At 40.4% G+C, this 17,640-nt stretch overlaps 1 pseudogene; it reads right to left on the reverse strand.

Moving 5' to 3' along the window:
* Positions 1–15,361: 15,361 nt before the first annotated feature.
* Positions 15,362–17,447, reverse strand: LOC102886609 (annotated as a pseudogene).
* Positions 17,448–17,640: the final 193 nt, after the last annotated feature.

Consider the following 17,640-nt stretch of genomic DNA (forward strand, 5'->3'; position numbering starts at 1 on the left):
CCCTTTTCTTTGACTAATCCTTCCAGTTGGTGCTCCATGTCCCAGGAAACTTGATTTATCAGTGTCCTCTCTCTTGTATCTTCAATCTCTCCTTTCTACTGACTCAGACTTTAAACATATTAAAGTCTCTTGCATCTTAAAAAAAAACTTTATTACCTTATTTACAATAGCATCTAAAAGAGTAAAATACTTTGGAATAAATTTAACCAAGAAGACAAAAGACTTGTATACTGAAAACTACAAAGCATTACAGAAAGAAATTAAGAAGACCTAAATAAACAGAAAGGCATCCCATGTTTACGAATTGAAAGATTTAACATTGTTAAGATAGCAATCTACCCAGAGCCATCTACAGATTGAATGCAATCCCTATAAAAATTCCAATGATCTTTTTTGCAGAAATGGAACTGTTTAACCTAATACACATATGGAATTGCAAGTGAACCCACATAGCCAAAACAATCTTGAAAGAGGAAAACAAAGTTGGAGGATTTGCACTTCCCAGTTTCAAAACATACTGCGAAGCTACAGGAATCAAAACAGTATGGTACTGGCATAAGGGTAAACACATAGATCAATGGACTATAACTTAGAGTCCAAAATACACCAAAACATCTATGGTCAATTGATTTTCAACAAAGGTTCCAAGACCATTCATGGGGAAAGAATTGCCTCTTTGACAATGGTGCTGGGACACCTGGATAGCTACATGCAAAAGAATGAAGTTGAAACCTTTACCTCACACCATATACAAAAATTAACTCAAAATGGATAAATCGCTTAGTGTAAGAGCTAAAACAATAAAATTTTTGTAAGAAAACATAAGGGGTAAATCTTCGTGACCTTGGATTTGACAATGGATTCTTGTATATGACACAAAAAGCACCGGCAACAAAAGAAAAATGATACATTGAACTTCATAAAAAAAAAAGCTTTTATGCATTAAGGGATACTATCAAGAAAGTGAAAAGATAATCTATAGAATAAGAGAAAATATTTGTAAATCATATATCTGATAAGAGATTTGTATCTAGAATATATAAAGAATTTCTACAATTCAACAACAAAAAGACAAATAACCCAACTGAAAAATGGGCAAAGGACTCGAATAAAAATTTTTTGAAGGAAGATATACAAATTACCTTAAAGCACATGAAATAATGCTCAATATTATCAGTGATATGCACGTCAAAACCACAATGAGATGCCTCTTTAGACACCCTAGGATTGCTATAATTAAACAAGGGAAAATAAATGTTGACAAAGATATGGAGAAATTGAAGCCTGTGTACACAGCTGATGGGAGTGTAAAATGGTATAGCCACTGTGGAAATTAGTTTGGCATTTTCTCAAAAAGGTAAACATAGAATTGCCATACAACACAGCAATTCTACTCTTAGGTATATTCTCAAAAGAATTGAAAACAGGTATTCAGACAAATACTATACTTGCACACAAATGTTCATAATAATACTATTCACAATAACTCAAAGGTAAAAACAACCCAAATGCCCATCAACTGATGAATGGACAAACAATAGGTGGTATATTTGTACAATGGAATATTATTCAGCCACAAAAAGGAATGAAGTACTGATACAAGTTACAATGTAGAAGAACCTTGAAAATATTATGCTAAGTGAAAGAAGCCAGACTCAATAAGCCACATATTGTATGATTCCACTTGCATGAAATGTCCAGAAAAATAAATCCACATGGATAGAAAGCAGATTATTTGCTTCTAGGGACTGGCCACAGGAGGGGAATGGGGAGTGACTGGTTAATGGGTACAAGGTTTCCTTTTTGAGTGATGAAAGAATTTTGTAACTAGATAAAAGTGATGGTTGGATAACATTATGTATGTACTAAATGCCACTGCACTGTACACTTTACAGTGGTTATTTTTGTTTTATGAATTTTACCTCAATTAAAAAACATTGCCTTCATTTCTTAAAAAAGTTAAACAATTATTAACCACATGACCCAGAAATTCCACAGCTAGATATTTGCTCAAGATAAATGAAAACATATGTCTGCATAAAAAATCATGCTTGGGTGTTCATAGCAGCATTACTCATGATAACCAAAAGGTGGAAATGACGCAAATGTCCACCAACAGGTGAATGCATAAAAAAATGTGATATAGCCATACTATTTGGCAATAAAAAACAATGGAGTACCAATACATGTTACACCATGTTAAAACCTCAAAAACATTTTGCTCAATTAAAGAAACTAGACACACAAAGACACACTATGTGACCATTTACATAAAATTTCGAAAAATTGTGTCTATAGAGATAGAAAGAAGATCAGTGATTGCCTGGGGTTAGGGATGGCAATGGAGAGTGAGTAGAAATGGGCACAAGGACTCTTTTGGGGGAGATGAAAATGTCCTTCAAGTGGACTGTGGTGATAGTTGCACGGTCCTGTAAATATACTAAAATTAATTGAATTGTATACTAAAAGCAGATGAATTTTATGCTGTGTAATTCTACCTCAATAAAGCTGTTTTTTTAAAAAAAAAAACACAGTTGTTTCATCTTTTTGTTTTATTCGGCTTGCTCCAAGGGCAAAATCAATAGTGATAGGGATCACAAACATTATTTTGATTGGCTCACAAGCCTGATCAGTAAAACCTGAAAAATGGAAAATGTTACATAAGAAAGTACTCCTGGAATTCACTAACATGATAGAAAGTAGAAATAATATAAATGCAACAGGTATTAACATTTAGAACAGTATTTGTAAACTGTTCCTTTCTAGACGACTTTGGGACTCTGTTGCAAACCCTTCATGTATTACTGCTGATTTCTTTTGATATGAAATAGCACATTCCACTCAATAGCAGCAGAATACACATTTTTCTCAAGCACACATAGAACATTCTCCAGGATAGATCATATGTTAAGCTACAAAACAAGTCTAAATAAATTTAAGAAGATTGAAGTCATATCAAACATCTTTCCAACCGCAATTGTATGAACTAGAAAGCAAGTAGAGAAATAAAATTGGAAAATTCACAAATGTGTGGGGATTAAACAACATGCTATTGAACAACCAATGGGTCAAACAAGAAATCAAACAGAAATTAAAAAAAAAAACCTTAGACAAATGAAAATGGAAATGCAATGAACTAAAACTTATGGGATACAGCAAAAGCAGGTCTAAAAAGAAAGTTCATAGCAATAAATAGCTACATTAAGATAAAAGAAAAATCTCAAATAATCAACCTAACTTTACACCTCAAGAAAACTACCTAAAAGTCCATAAATGAATGAATGGGTAAAAAAGATGTGGTGTATATACAATGGAATATTATTCAGCCACGACAAAGAAGGAAATCCTGATATTTGTAACAAAGGTGGACCTTGAGGGCAGAGAAAGACAAGTGTTGTACGATATCGGTTATATGTAGAATCTAAAAAATAATTCAAACTCATGGAAACAGAGAATAAAAAAGTGGTTGCCAAGGGCTGGGGTGGTGAGGGAAATGAGGGAGAGGTTGGTAAAAGGGTACAAACTTTCAACTCTAAGATAAAGAAGATCTAAGGATCTAACATATAAAAATGGTGACTAGAGTTGATAACACCGTATTGTATAATTGAAATTAGCTAACTATTGTTGCTTTGTAGTATAATTTGAAGTCAGGCAATATGATGTCTCCAGCCTTTTCTTTTTGCTCAGGATGGCTTTGGCTATTCGGGGTCTTTCATGTGCTTCCATACAAATATGATGATTTTTTTGTTCTAATTCTTTAAAAAATGCCATTGGGATTTTGATGAGAATTGCATTAATTCTATATATTGCTTTGGGTAATATGGCCATTTTAACTATGTTGATTCTTCCAATCCATAAACACAGAATACCTTTCCATTTCTTTGTGTCTTTTTCTATTTCTTTTAATAATGTCCTATAGTTTTCAGTGTATAGATTCTTCACATGCTTCACAGGTTTATTCTTAGGTATTTTATTCTTTTTGTTGCAATTGCAAAAGGAATTGTTTTTTTTTTTTCATTTTTTTCTGAAATCTCATTGTTAATATATAGGAACACAATGAATTTTTGTACATTGATTTTGTATCCTGCAACTTAAATGTATTTGTTTATCGTTTCTATATAGTTTTTTTTTTTTTTTGATGGAGTCTTTAGGATTTTCTACACAAAGAATCATGTTGTCTGCAAAAAGTAACAATTCGACTTCTTCATTCCCGGTTTGGATGTCTTTTATTTCTCTTTCTTGTCTGATTGCTGTAACTAGGACTTCTAATACTATATTGAATAAGAATGGTGAGAGTGGTCATCCTTGTCTTGTTCCTGATCTTAGAGGAAAAGCTTTCAGTTTTTCATCATTAAGTATGATATTAGCTGAGGGTTTGTCACATATGGCCTTTGTTATTGTTGAGATACTTTCCTTCTATACCCATTTTATTGAGTGTTTCAATCATAAATAGATGCCGTATCTCGTCAAAGACTTTTTCTGCATCTATTGATATGATCATATTAATTTTATCCTTTATTTTGTTTATGTGGTGTATCATGTTGATCAATTTGCATATGTCGAACCATCTTTGCATCCCTGCAATGAACCCCACTTGATCGTACTGTATAATTTTTAAAATGTATTATTGTAATCAATTTGCTAGTATTTTGTTTAGGATTTTTTGCATCTGTATTTATTAGAGATGGTGGTCTCTAGTTTTCTTTTTTTGTTATCCTTACCAGGTTTTGATATCAGGGTAATGTTGGCCTCATAAAATGAGTTAGGAAATATTGCCTCTTCTTCAACTTTTTTTTGTAAGAGTTTGAGAAGAAGAGGTATTAAATCATTTTTGAATGTTTGGTAGAATTCACTAGTGAAGCTATCTTGATTTTTATCTCTTCTTCAGAGATTCTGCACATGTGTTCATGGACCCTGGAGGCTTTCAGAGGATCCATGAACATGCTGAGTTGTAAGCAAAATTTTGGTAAAATTGTGTGTTTAGCATTTTTCTGGGGAGAGTGTGCAGGCCACAGCTTTATCACATTCTCAGACAGGTCTGTGACTCAACAAAAAGTAAGCACCATTGCTCTAACTCCATCCATTACTCTTCATCCGTCCTTTAGATGTACTTACCACAGAGGTCTATTTCTCCATATAATGCTCTCTCTGCTCTCTTAGGACCACAGATAAGGAGGGATCTTGCAGAGGACATGAACTGAGGCTAGCAGGGCTGGATGCACTCTGCCTGAGGGGCTCCTATGCGTCATCATGGCCTGCTCCTCTCCTCGCTTTCTGCCAACAGATAATTTATTCTTTCCCTTTTCTTACCTCATCCATATCTCCTTCTTCATCTTCTCCTTTTCTCTTTTCCTCATTCTCCTTCCCTTCCTCTTTCCTTTCCCCAGCTTCTCCCTCAGGCTTCATTAACACGCTAATTATAGGGTAATGAGATCTTTGACACATTGCTTGAAGCCTCTTAAAACCAAGACTAGAAGCAGCATTCACAGGGCTCTGTGCAGAGAGTCTCCAACACCCCCTCCGCAGAATAGTGGGGGGGGCCCAAGTTTGGAGGTGTGAGGTCAGAAAGTAGGGAGACCCCAGCTCCAAGTATAGCTGTCGTGGGTTAGGAGAAATATGTGCGGCAGGTCAAGGAATCATAGTCCTTACAATTTTTTATGAAAGCTTACAGTTTGGAAGAAATTTAAAAAGGCATCTAACCTGATTTTCCTCCCACCTCATATAGGTGATTCTTTTTGATTCCTTTACCCCATACATCTATCAACAAGTTTTTTGGTTCTATTTCAAAATATATTCCATTCTATTCCATTGATCTCTGTGTCTATTCTTTCTTCAATACCACTCTCTTGTATACTGTAGCTTTATGGTACCATGGCTATCTTGAAATCAGGTGGTATGAATCCTCCAACTTTGTTCTTCTGTATCATTTGGTTGTGTTAGGTCTTTTGCTTTTCCACTTAAACTTTAGAATCACTTTGTCTGTGTATACAAACAGTTTGGTAGGATTTTGACTGAAATTACGTTGAATCTATAGGTTAAGTTGGAAAGAAAGGAGATTTTTACAGTATTGAGTCTACTTGTCCATTTGTTTAGATCTGTTTTAAATTCTTTCATTAGTGTTTTGTAGTTTTCCATATTCAGATCCTGTACATATTTTGTTATATTTATACCTAAGTATTTCATTGTTTTGCAGCTATTGTAAGTAGTACTGCCTCTTTTTTTTTTAATTTTAAGTTCTAATTGTTCACTGCTGATATACAGAAAAACAATTGATTTTTGTGTATGGACCATGTATTCTGTGACCTTGCTATATGTATATGTTCTCATTAGTTCCAGGTGTTTTTTTTTTTTTTTCGGTAGATTGGGATTTTCTACAATCTCATCAATTTTGATAAATTGTATTTTCATTTCTATTTAACTCAAAATATTTAAAAATTTCTCTTGAGACTTCTTCTTTGACTCACATGTTATTTAGAAATGTATTGTTTAATTTCTAAATATTTAGAGATCTCCCAGCAAATTTTCTCTTACTGATTTCTAATTTCTAATTTAATTCCATTGTGGTCTGAGAGCACACTTTGTGTGATTCTTATTCTTTTAAATTTGTTAGGATGTGTTTTATGGCCCAGAATATGGTCTATCTTGGTGAGCATTCTAATGAGAAGAATGTACACTCTGCTCTTGTTAGATGGAGTAGTCTATAAATACCAATGAGATCAAGTTGATTGATAGTGCTATTCGGGTAAAAATATACCCCAAATCTGTCCACTTATCTTTCTAAGGTGGTTGACATGGCCCTACACAGTCTTGCTCCAGAACTTCTTTCCTGCCTCATCTAGTTATAATCTCCTCCTCTCACTCTCTTCAGTCAGATTTCTTCCTGAAGTCCCTTGAATATATCAAGTTCATTCCTACCCTAGGCCCTTTGCCCTTGTGTTTCACCCTGTGTGAAATGCTATGACTCTGAATCTTCATGAAATGATGCCTTTTTGTAATTTAATCTCACCTCAGCTGTCACCCTCTTGGAGAGACCTTCCCTGGCTACTGTTTGATCTTAATCCCCATCCTCACCTAGTCACACTACCTTTGCACTTTTTTTTTTTCATTTGCTTTCAAAGCACTTTTGACTTTTTGAAATAATCTTGCTCTTATGTTTGTTGGTTGTTTGTGTCTGTCATCCTTTCTCTAAAATGTGAGCTCCAGGACAACAGGGACCCTCTTCACCAATGAGTTGTCAGCACCTAGAACAGAGCCTGGCACCTGCATGTTTATTGAATGACTGTACTTCTACCTAAACATTTCCAGTGATTTGGAACTGCCTATTTTGACCCATGAGGTGGCCAATGCCTCTTTGGATGGTTTTGTATGTTAGAAATTTTATCTTTCTCTTGAGCTAAATAATGCATTCCTGACCATATAAAGATATTAGAAGAGAAAAAAAACCTTATGATGATTATAAAAGATGCTGAGGAAGCATTTAAAATTTAAGCCCTGTTTGTGACCAAAAAAAAAAGTTCTTATCATACTAGGAAAAAGAGGGAATTTCCTTAAACTGATAAAAAGCATCCTCCAAAATCCTACAGAAAACAAATATAATGGTGAAACAATGAACCTTTTCCTTTTAAGATGAGTAATAAAATAGGTTTGCCCTTTATTGTCCCTTTTGTTCAGCATTGAACCGGAGATCCTGCATTGTAAGTCAAGGAAATAAAATAACAGGAATAAAGATTTGGAAGGAAGAAACAAAACTGTCATTGAAATCTACTTTCTCATATCTTTCACTTACTGGTCCTCCTTCTATTCTCTGGAGGCCCACAGACCAAAGCTGTCCACCCCACTTCTGTGTGACAGTCTGGGTCCTCTTCCTTCTCTGGGCATCAGTCATCTCATCTGTGAAATGAAGGGGTGAACACAGTTATTCTAAAAGCTCCTGTGGTTCCATCCTTCTATGGTTCTATGAGTCCATATCTTCTCTCCTGCAAGCTAAATATCTCAATTTTCCTCAACAGTTCCATCAATAGTGATGATTTCCAGAGGAGAGGTCTCCTTTCCTATCGACACACTCCATTTTAAAAAAAATACGTAGTGCCCAGAACTGGGGCAGAAGGTGAAGAAAGAACAGGGCACAAAAAGATTGGAGTAGAGAGCTAGACTGAAAACAGCCTAAAAATGAAATGGTAGAGAGAGGCGACAGAGGGCCGCCTGGGTGCGGGGGGAAGGCAGGGGACAGCATCTGAGGGAGAAGTTGCCTGGTGTGGGAGAGTTCCTTGACTTTTTTCCCTGGGGTGGGAGGAAGGTTCCCTGCATAGTTTTGGGGACAGTGATAGGAACTGAATTTGCGGTTGGTCACAAACACCTGGCAAATCTGTCAGTCTTTCATTCCAGTTTTCCTACCCCTGGGCTCCAGAATTTTCCCTCCCATAGCTGGGGTGGGAGGAGGAGTATTGACAAAAGCCAGTTCAGGATGAGAAAGGATGCTTCACAGAGCCAGGTCCCTGTCCAGGAGGCAGGAGCAGCCGCCACAGTGGGAGGGAGCAGCAAGCCAACAGCTGAGTGAGACAAGGCCTGGGTTATTTTTTTTCCAGTTTGTTGGCATGTGGGTGGATTTTTCTCCTTTTTTTCTTCTCTCCTGCTCTCTGCTGTTTCCACAGAGATGTGGGAGTTTGCAAATTTGTCTCAGTGGAAGGGAGAGGAAAGGCTGATTTCGGGGGTCCTTGTCAGAGACCAGGGGAGCAGAAAAGGACACTGCAATTCTTGTAGCAAGAAAACTAGGACCCATTCCCTGATGGTATCACTGGGGAGAGGAAGGCTCTCTCTCTCTCCTTTCCTCTCGAGGCTGCAGGGGTGCCTTCTTGCCTCTGCTAAGTTCTTGGCTCTCAAATCCATCCCACCTGGTGATTGCAAAAACCTCTCCTCTGCTTTTTTCTTTGCTCTGCAATGCCAAATGTCCTTTCCTCAGGGCCTTGGACAAACTATGGACACACCTGAGACTCTTCTGCCCAGAGACTGCTCTCCTTCTCAGTATCTCTTGGAGGATTGGGAATGGGAGACTGAGGAGCTTTGTTTTTTTCCTACTTATACATTTAAAAGATAAAAAATCCAGTACCTATAGCACATGCTAAGTGCCAAATGAGTGTTTCAAGCTTTCAGAGTGGGGAAGCTTTCTGAAAGGGTTAAGGAGTAGGTAGTTCAGGGAAGACTTCTTGAAGGACATGGGACCTAGACAAACTGAGGAAGTAGGCAAGGGCATGTCAAGCAGAGGCAAAGAGCACCGGGCTATGGGTCTGGATGCCTAGATCCCAGTTCTGCATCAATTTGCAATGTGATGTTGAACAAAGAAGTTACTTCCCTTCCCTTGGGTTTTCTTTCCTCATCTGGAAAAAGGGCTGGATCTCTAAAGCTCTACAGATCTGTGGAGTCTGAGTCCTGATTCCTGGTCTTGGGGGTTATGAGCCATCAAATGAGATTATACGATTGCAGCGTGCGTTGAACACCATCAAGGGGTAGGATGACCAGTTGTCCTAGCTTGCCTGGGACTCAGAGGTTCCCTGAGAAGTGGAACTTCAGTGCTGAAATAGTCCCGGGCAGAAGGGGATAGTTGGTCACCCTAGCAAGGGCCACATCCACTCCTTGCTAGCATCATCATCATCACCACTAGAGGGCAACACTCTCTCATGCCTGAGAGTAGGTCTAACCTCACCCAAAAGGTACAGAAATGCCCCCTCCTTTCAGGACCAACCAATCCTCTCAGTCTTCCTCCTGTAGAGGAGAACCCTGAGGAACAGACAGACCCATAGATCTCGAATCTCAGGTGCTTCTTTTTGGCCTTACCAGTCTCATGTGGTCTGATTTTGCCAATTGTGCCCGAACTGCAATCGGCACTCAGCTATCTAGTCTGTCCCACTGTAGCAGAACTGCCCTGCTTTTTAGGGGACTGGGGACATAGAAGGATGCTGACACATAGCTTTGGTTTGTCTGAACACAATGGACACTTTCACAAGGCTATGTTGTTTGGCCCATACTTTGATTGTTTGGCCATGTACACATTCTACGAGGCCAGCTCCATTGATAAAGAAGCTGACTTCCTCCTTCCTAAAGAACTGATATCTATATTGTCTTTTACCCCTTATCGCATTGAATTGTAGTTATAATTTATCTATCTATAGACCCCATTGGATTGTTGATTCATGCATTCAACAAACATGGATAGCTTATTGCTTACCTACCATGTCTCAGGCTTTTTGCCAGACTCGTGGTATGGTGGGGAGCAAGAGATGGAGTATCTGTCCTTGTAGAGCTAACAGTCTAGTGAGGGAGGCAAGAGGGAAACAAACAAAGAACTACACAAATCAATATATAATTACACGCTAAGTTCAAGGAAGAAGAAAGACTCACTGAGAGCATATATCAGAGAGATCTGCCTTGTCTGACAGTAAGAGAAGGTGCCGCTGATGAACTGACATTTGAACTGAGATCTGAAGGATGAATAGGCGGTAAGTAGGCCGCGAAAAGAGCTTTCCATGCCAAAAGAACAGCGGGTGTACAGGGCCTGAGAGGAGAAGAGACCATATCCCAGGAGGAGCCGTTTCCTCTTTAAGGGCACTGCCTGCCTCTGGTTCATCTCTTGCTATAGCTCCAGGCTTGGCACACAGGGATGCCAAATAAATGTCTGTTGAATTGAATGGGATGAAATTTTGTTGTAGAAAAGTTCATAGGCTGGGAGTGTAAAGACCTAGCTTCTAGTTCCAGCCCTTCTGGGCAATTCGATTCAATTTTCCAACTGCTTACTGGGCACCCACTATGTGCAAAGACCTGGAGCCAGACCCAGTTGGGGGATTGAAAGGTAAATAAAACTGTCTCAGTTCTTCAGCAGCACGCGGTCAGGTGAAGTGGCTGACAGGTAGACAGGCCTCTTCCACTCTGACTTCTTTCTCTCTAGTTCTAAAATCAGGGGTTGGGATTACAGGATCTCTAAGGACCATTCCAGCTCTAACAGTCTTGACCTGCTCTCCCTTGAATAATGGCCAGTTAGATGGCAGTGGGAGCAATGGAGCTAATTCTTTGATTTCTCCCATTCATTAGGAGTCACATGGACTAGGACTGGGGAAGTGTGGGCCTGGGTTCTGTTTATGGACCATTCCTCCTTTTACAAGAGTCTCAGGAGCAGTTAGGGTTCATTGCTTTGGGCTAGGATGTTCCAGAATTCAATAAACCTTTGTTTCTTTCTTTCCTGCCCCCTCTCCCCACTCCACCTCCAAGTCTTTTTTTCTGCATCTATAACTGTGTTTTGCATATATCAGGGAGGGCCCTTAAAATCATCTTATCCAACCCCTCCATCCGATGTTTACATTCTCTATGCAACAGATCCTCCAAATGAGGCCATCCAGCCACCATTTAAAGGTCTCCAGTGATGGGGAACTCACCGGCTTCACTTCGCCTGTGAGAGGTTTCTTCCCTCTGGGAAACTGTCTCCCTGTAATTTTCACCCATTACTTCTGGCTGTGCCCTTTGGAGCTAAGTAGAATAATTTCACTACATTGCCCCCTGACAGCCTATTGGAATTTGAAGCCGGTAATCATGTCTTCATAAGCTAGCTCTCTTCTAGGCCAAATATCATCTGTTCCTTCCAATGTTCTTTATTGATTCAAATCCCTTTAGCATCTGTAGATATAGTTTAATTTATGTAAGATTCATATCCTGCCTACTTTAAAGAGGATATTAGGCAACTCATCAGTTACAACATGAAAGAAAGACAATTAGGGATAAAAATGTGGAAGAAAACAGAGCAGAGACCATGTAAAGGAAGCATGAATAGATGTTGCCAGGTACCTAAAATGAACTGGATTATAATTGGACTCTGAATTTGGCTCAAAGTTTTATGGCAGCTAGGACAAAATTGGAAACACATTGGGTTATGTGGTTTTATGTTCTGACAGGATTAAACTTACAAATCATCTTCAGAGAGAAAATTTTTCCTAAAATGAAACTCTAGACTATCCTATTAGGATGGCTTTCTGTGAGACTGTTCAAGATCGACAGGTACTTTGGCTATGTCTTGGCCCTTCCCCCACTAGGGGAAAAGGGGCTGGAAGGATAATTAATTAATTAGCCAAATGCTGTCTCAGTTTTAAGCACCGCTATCTCCTTAGGGATCCCCACATGAGAGTCTTCCTTTTCTCTTCTCTTTTCCTTCTTCGATGTTCCTCACAGATGGTCACTTTCTTACCATTCTGCTCTTTAAAGTCTGCAATCTTAAGACACTTTGGAACACCAGACCTCAGCGAATAGTCCCAGTAAGAAATGACAGCCTATTGGTCACACAGCAATTCTCTGCAAGACATTTCTCTCTGGTTCTCATTGTCCTCATTTGGAAAACAAACTCATCTCTAAGGTCACTTCAGCTCTGATATTCTGGACTGTAAACTCTTTGAGGGAAAGACCAAAAATTTTTTTAAATTTGATTTTCCCATCTTGTGTCTGGCAGCTAACAGGTAGAGAAGAAGATCTACTTATGAATAGAGCTGTGAGAATTCAATAGGAAAAACTAATTTGAACAGATGCTACTTTTGCATCTGAGGAAAATACTTCATGGCTCTCATTATTGTGAGGAGTTCTTGTCGACTGGATACTGGCAGTGGTGATATGGAGTTTTGGGGGTTATTTCCTGCTCTAGCTCCGCATTCCTTGGCAAAGCTGGCCCTATGGCAAGGCGGATTGAAGCAATCACACCAGAGACCGAGGCTTCTGGAAAATGCCTCTGGGAGGCAGCAGGAAGGAAAAGAAGGTAGAGCCAGTCCCTGCTGAATAACAACAAGGAATGGATATAAGACTCACCTCATAGTGTGTAATATCCAGTACATACACTATCCATGTGGATCCTCTCCCTTCCAACCATGTTACTTTCTTGCTCAAAAACCTTCCATGACTTTTCATTGCCTATAGGAGTAGGTACAGATGCTCCGGTTTGGCAATGGAGTCTTCTCCAAGCTGAATCAAGCCATGTTTCCCCATCTCCTCCTTTCCCTTACAAAACACACACACACACACACACACACACATACCCACACACACACACACACACACCCCTCTTCAACCAAACTACATGTGGTTCCCTAAATATACACCGTCTTCCTGACTGTTCCTTTCCTCCCACTGGACGTGGCTCCCTTCAGCAGGTATTTCTCAGCCCTGCCACTTGCACCTATAGAAATCTTAAGCTCAGCTCGAATACCTTCACATCGATAAAGACCTCCCAGCATCCCAGGCCTGGTGCTTCCACTCTAGTGCTTTGCACATTCTGTCTTGTTAGTCTTGTTTGTGACTTATGGTTGTAGCTCTCTGACTAGACTGGGAGCTCCCTGAGGGCACGGGCTATGTCTGATTCACCCAGAGCTCTCCATCATCCTTCCCTGTTTTATTTTTCTCCAAGCACCTATCACCATCTGTGTTAGTTTCCTAGGGCTGCCATAACAAAGTACCATAAACTGGGTGGGTTAAAACAACAGACATTTATTCTCTCTCAGTTCTGGGGGCCAGAAGTCTGAAATCAAGGTGTCGGCAGGGCCCTGCTCTCTTTGAAGGCTCTAGGGAAGAATCCTTCCTTCCTTGTCTCTTCCAGCTTCAGGTGGTTGCCGGCAATCCTTGGTGTTCCTTGGCTTGTAGACTCCAATCTCTGCTTCCATCTTCACATGGCATTCTTTGTGTGTGTGTGTGTGTGTGTGTGTGTGTGTGTGTGTGTGTGTCCAAATTTCTCTCTTATAAGGACACTGGTCGTTGGATTAGGACCCACACCAATAGAGTACGACCTCACCTTAACTTGATTACATCTGCAAAGACCTTTCTTTTCAAATAAGATTACATTTACAGGGGGGACATCAAGTTTTTGGAGGATATTATTCAACCCAGTACACCATTCAACATGCTCTATATATTCTATTTGTTTATTGTTTCTCTCCCACACTAGAATATCTGCTCTGTGAGGTTAGGGATTGTTGTCTATTTTGTTCATTGCTATATTCTCAGTGTCTAGAGCAGTGCTCGATGCATAGTAGACACTCAGTAAATATTTTGTGAATGAATCTTTGTACCCATCTGTCCCCTTCCCCATGGGGAATCTGAGTGAGAGAAGAAGGAATAAAGATGGAATGAAGTATTGCCTAGAACATAATAAATGCTCTGTAAATGTTCACTGGATGAATGGAAGTATTTGATGGATATATTAATTTAACACTTATGGAGCACCTGTTTTATAGAAGGTATGAGGAAAGGTACAAAGAAGTGAGAAGGAAACATCTGACTTTCCTGGCTATGCCTTTGTATGACCCTGGGCAAGTCATTCAAACTCTGGGTTTTACTTTCCCATCTCTAAGATGGAGGTAATAACAGTACCCACCTCACAGGATTGTCATGAGGATTAAGTCGGTTTGTACATGTAAAGAGCTTAGCACAGTGTCTGGCACATGGTTAGCACCATATACATGTTAGTTATTATTATCGTGTTTGCTGTTATATGCTAGACTCTGTGCAAGCTCTTTTTTAAAAGCCGGCTTTGTAGAAATAAAATTCACATACCATAAAATTCTCCTTTTAAAAATGTACAACTCAGTGATTTTTAATTAATGGGGTTGTGCAACTATCACCACACTCTAATTTTAGAACATTTTCATTCTCCTCCTACCCCCCAAAACCCATACACGTTAGCTGTCATTTCTCTTTCTCCAATCCATGCCCTGACAACCACTACTTTACCTTTTGTCTCTTTGGATTTGCCTTTTCTGGAATTTTATATAAGGGGAATCATACAATATGGGGCCTTTCGTGTCTCTTTTAGCGTAATGTTTTCAAGGTTCATCCATGTTTTAGCATACACCAGGACTTCATTTCTTTTTATGGCTGAATAATGTTCCATTGTGTAGATATACCACATTTTGTTTACCCATTCATCGACAGATGAACATTTGACTGTTCCCACATTTTGGTGATTATGAATAATACTGCTATGAACATTCATGTACAAGTTTTTGTGTGGACACACATTTTCATTTCTCTTGGGTATATACCTAGGGATGGAATTCCTGGGTCATACAGTAACTCTATGTTTAACATTTTGAGATACTTACAAACTGTTTTCCAAAGCTACCTCACCATTTTAGGTTCCCACCAGCAATGAATGAGGGTTCCAATTTCTTCGTATGCTCGCCGATACTTCTCCTTGTCTGTTCTTTTTATTTTAGCTATCATAGTGGGTGTGAAGTGGTATCTCAGTGTGTGCATGCGTGTGTGTCTGTGTTTTAAGAAACTGATGTTTATTTTTTAACCACCTTATTTCCATATTCTGTTTAAGAGCCTGTGGAAGAACAGCTTAAAACCACTTAGTGGTTGTTCCTACCCATTCAGTGACCTCAAGTTGAGCAGCAGTAAATTCGGGAGCACTCCATTCACCCTGAAATTCTTCCTTGGTCACAGTCTTTTCAGAAGCGGCCTGCTCTTCTTTTTCAGTCTCTTCAGGATCTGTGTAGAAATAGAGATCAGGCATGACCTTCCATGGATGCTCACAGGAGATGGTCCCGAACATGCATAGAACTTCCTGGGCCCACATCCACCACATCAGACCCACCGAGTGAGCTCCCTTGTTGTTGCAAGGGATGGCAATGTCCACATAGTGCAGAGGAGACTCTGTTACACAGGGCAATGGTAGGCAGGTTAACATAAGACACTTCTGTGAGGGGCTGGTGGTCAGCTCTGGGATCAGTAACCACCGGAAGTCACGTCTCCCAGAAGGCTGCCTGGATCTGGCTAGTGAAGATTTCAGGAATGAAGCTGCCAGCAATAGGAGTGGCCCTAGTGGCAGCAGCAAACTTCAGCACAGCTTGTTGGCCAGTATTTCTGGATGATATGATACTGACATCAGCAGGGTTTTCAATGGCAACAAAGGCACAGGCCACTAGCAGAAGCTTCTTCTGGATTCTCTTCAGATTTATGACGAAGATGCCATCGCTATTCCTTTTGTAGATGTGCTGTTCCATTCGGAAGTCAAGGTTGATGTCACCTAAGTGGGTTCTAGCTGTAAGGAATTTAAAGACATCCTCCTCCTTCATCCGCAGGACAGCAAGGGCTTCAGACGTTGTGAAAGTTTCCCTTTCAGTTATGACAGGAACCCAGAAAAATACCTTATGGGTAGCATAGAAAGCTCATTGTGATTTTGATCTGCATTTCCCTGATGGCTAATGATGTTGAGCATCTTTGCATGTACTTACCAGTCATTTGTACATCTTCTTTGGAGAAATGTCTATTCAAATCCTTTGCCCATTTTAAAAAACAAACAAATGGGTTTTGTCGTTGACCTGTAATCCTTCTTTACGTATTGTGGATACAAAGCCTTTATCAGATATATCATGTGCACGTATTTTCTCCCATTCTGTGGGTTGTCTTTTCTGTGCCAAATGTTTTTGCATGCTTTTTTCAAAGACTACCTCTGTGGGATAGGTGTTATTAATAGGGAAATAAAAATTCAGAAAGGAGAAGATGGAATTTAAATCCAGTTTTGTTCAACTGTAAAACCCACACTTTCTCCTCTACCCCAACCTGTTCACAAAGATGAAGACATGTTTCTGGCTTTAAGGGGCTCAGTCTGTCAGAGGATGAAAAACAAAAACACAAACGAATGTGCTATAAAGCTATGTTCCACCTGGCCCACAAATGCCACAAAAGAAGTGCAGAGGAAAGTGCAGTGGAAGGTCGAGAGGAGAGAAAAAGCAAGCATTTCTGGCTGGGGACATCAGGGTTGGCTTCAGTAAGGCAACATTTAAGTCTTGAAGGATGGGTACAGTTTCACTGGGTGGAGATGATGGACTGAATGGAGGAGAGCATTTCCAAAGGAGAGCAGAAAATGAGAATTGAAGGAACGAACAGAGCTTTGATCCTAAGACTGGCTGCAATGGGAAGTCCTAGGGCTTTTGGAGATGGGAGATCCTGCGATTGCCTTGGTTGGAGGACCCAGGCACTGACTAACCGAGGGATCCTGGGGTTGGCTGGGTTAGGGGATCTGGGTACTGGCTTGGATGAAGAGTTTAGGGGCTGGCTGGAGTGGAGGATGCCTGTGATGTTGCTCGTGTTGGAGCAGCAGGGGCAGGAGCTGCCTGGGATGGGGGGAGTTGTGGTCTGGCTGGTCTGGAGAAAAACAGCGCTGGTTGGGATGGGGGTGCATAGTCTAGGGACCAGCCAGGATGAGAGATCCAGGGACTGCCTGTAATGAGGGCTGGATGCAGGGAGGTCGCCTGAGATAGGAGGTCCAAGGGTTGGATGGGATGGGGAATCTGACACTTGGGATTGGCAGACCCAAAGGGGATGCGGAGTCCAGGGGATTCCTGGACCTGGGGGCTGCCTGGGATGGGGGTTCCTGATATGTCTTTGTTGAGGATCTTGGGGTTGGTGGACCCGGGGAACATTGGAACGTGCTGGGACAGAGGGCTTTGTTAGGCGGCATTAGGTGAGGCCCCCAGGACTGGTGGAAGGGAGCCATCTACAGTAGTCTGTGATGGGGCTGGCCCGGGTGACTCGGAGCGGGTCCGGCTTCGCGTGCGGGTGGAAGAGGCAGGTGGGGCGTGCGGGGGCGGGCCGAGCGAGCGGGATGGGGGCAGG

The sequence above is a fragment of the Pteropus alecto genome, unplaced genomic scaffold (assembly GCF_000325575.1).
Source record: "Pteropus alecto unplaced genomic scaffold, ASM32557v1 scaffold159, whole genome shotgun sequence".
NCBI classification, from domain to species: domain Eukaryota; kingdom Metazoa; phylum Chordata; class Mammalia; order Chiroptera; family Pteropodidae; genus Pteropus; species Pteropus alecto.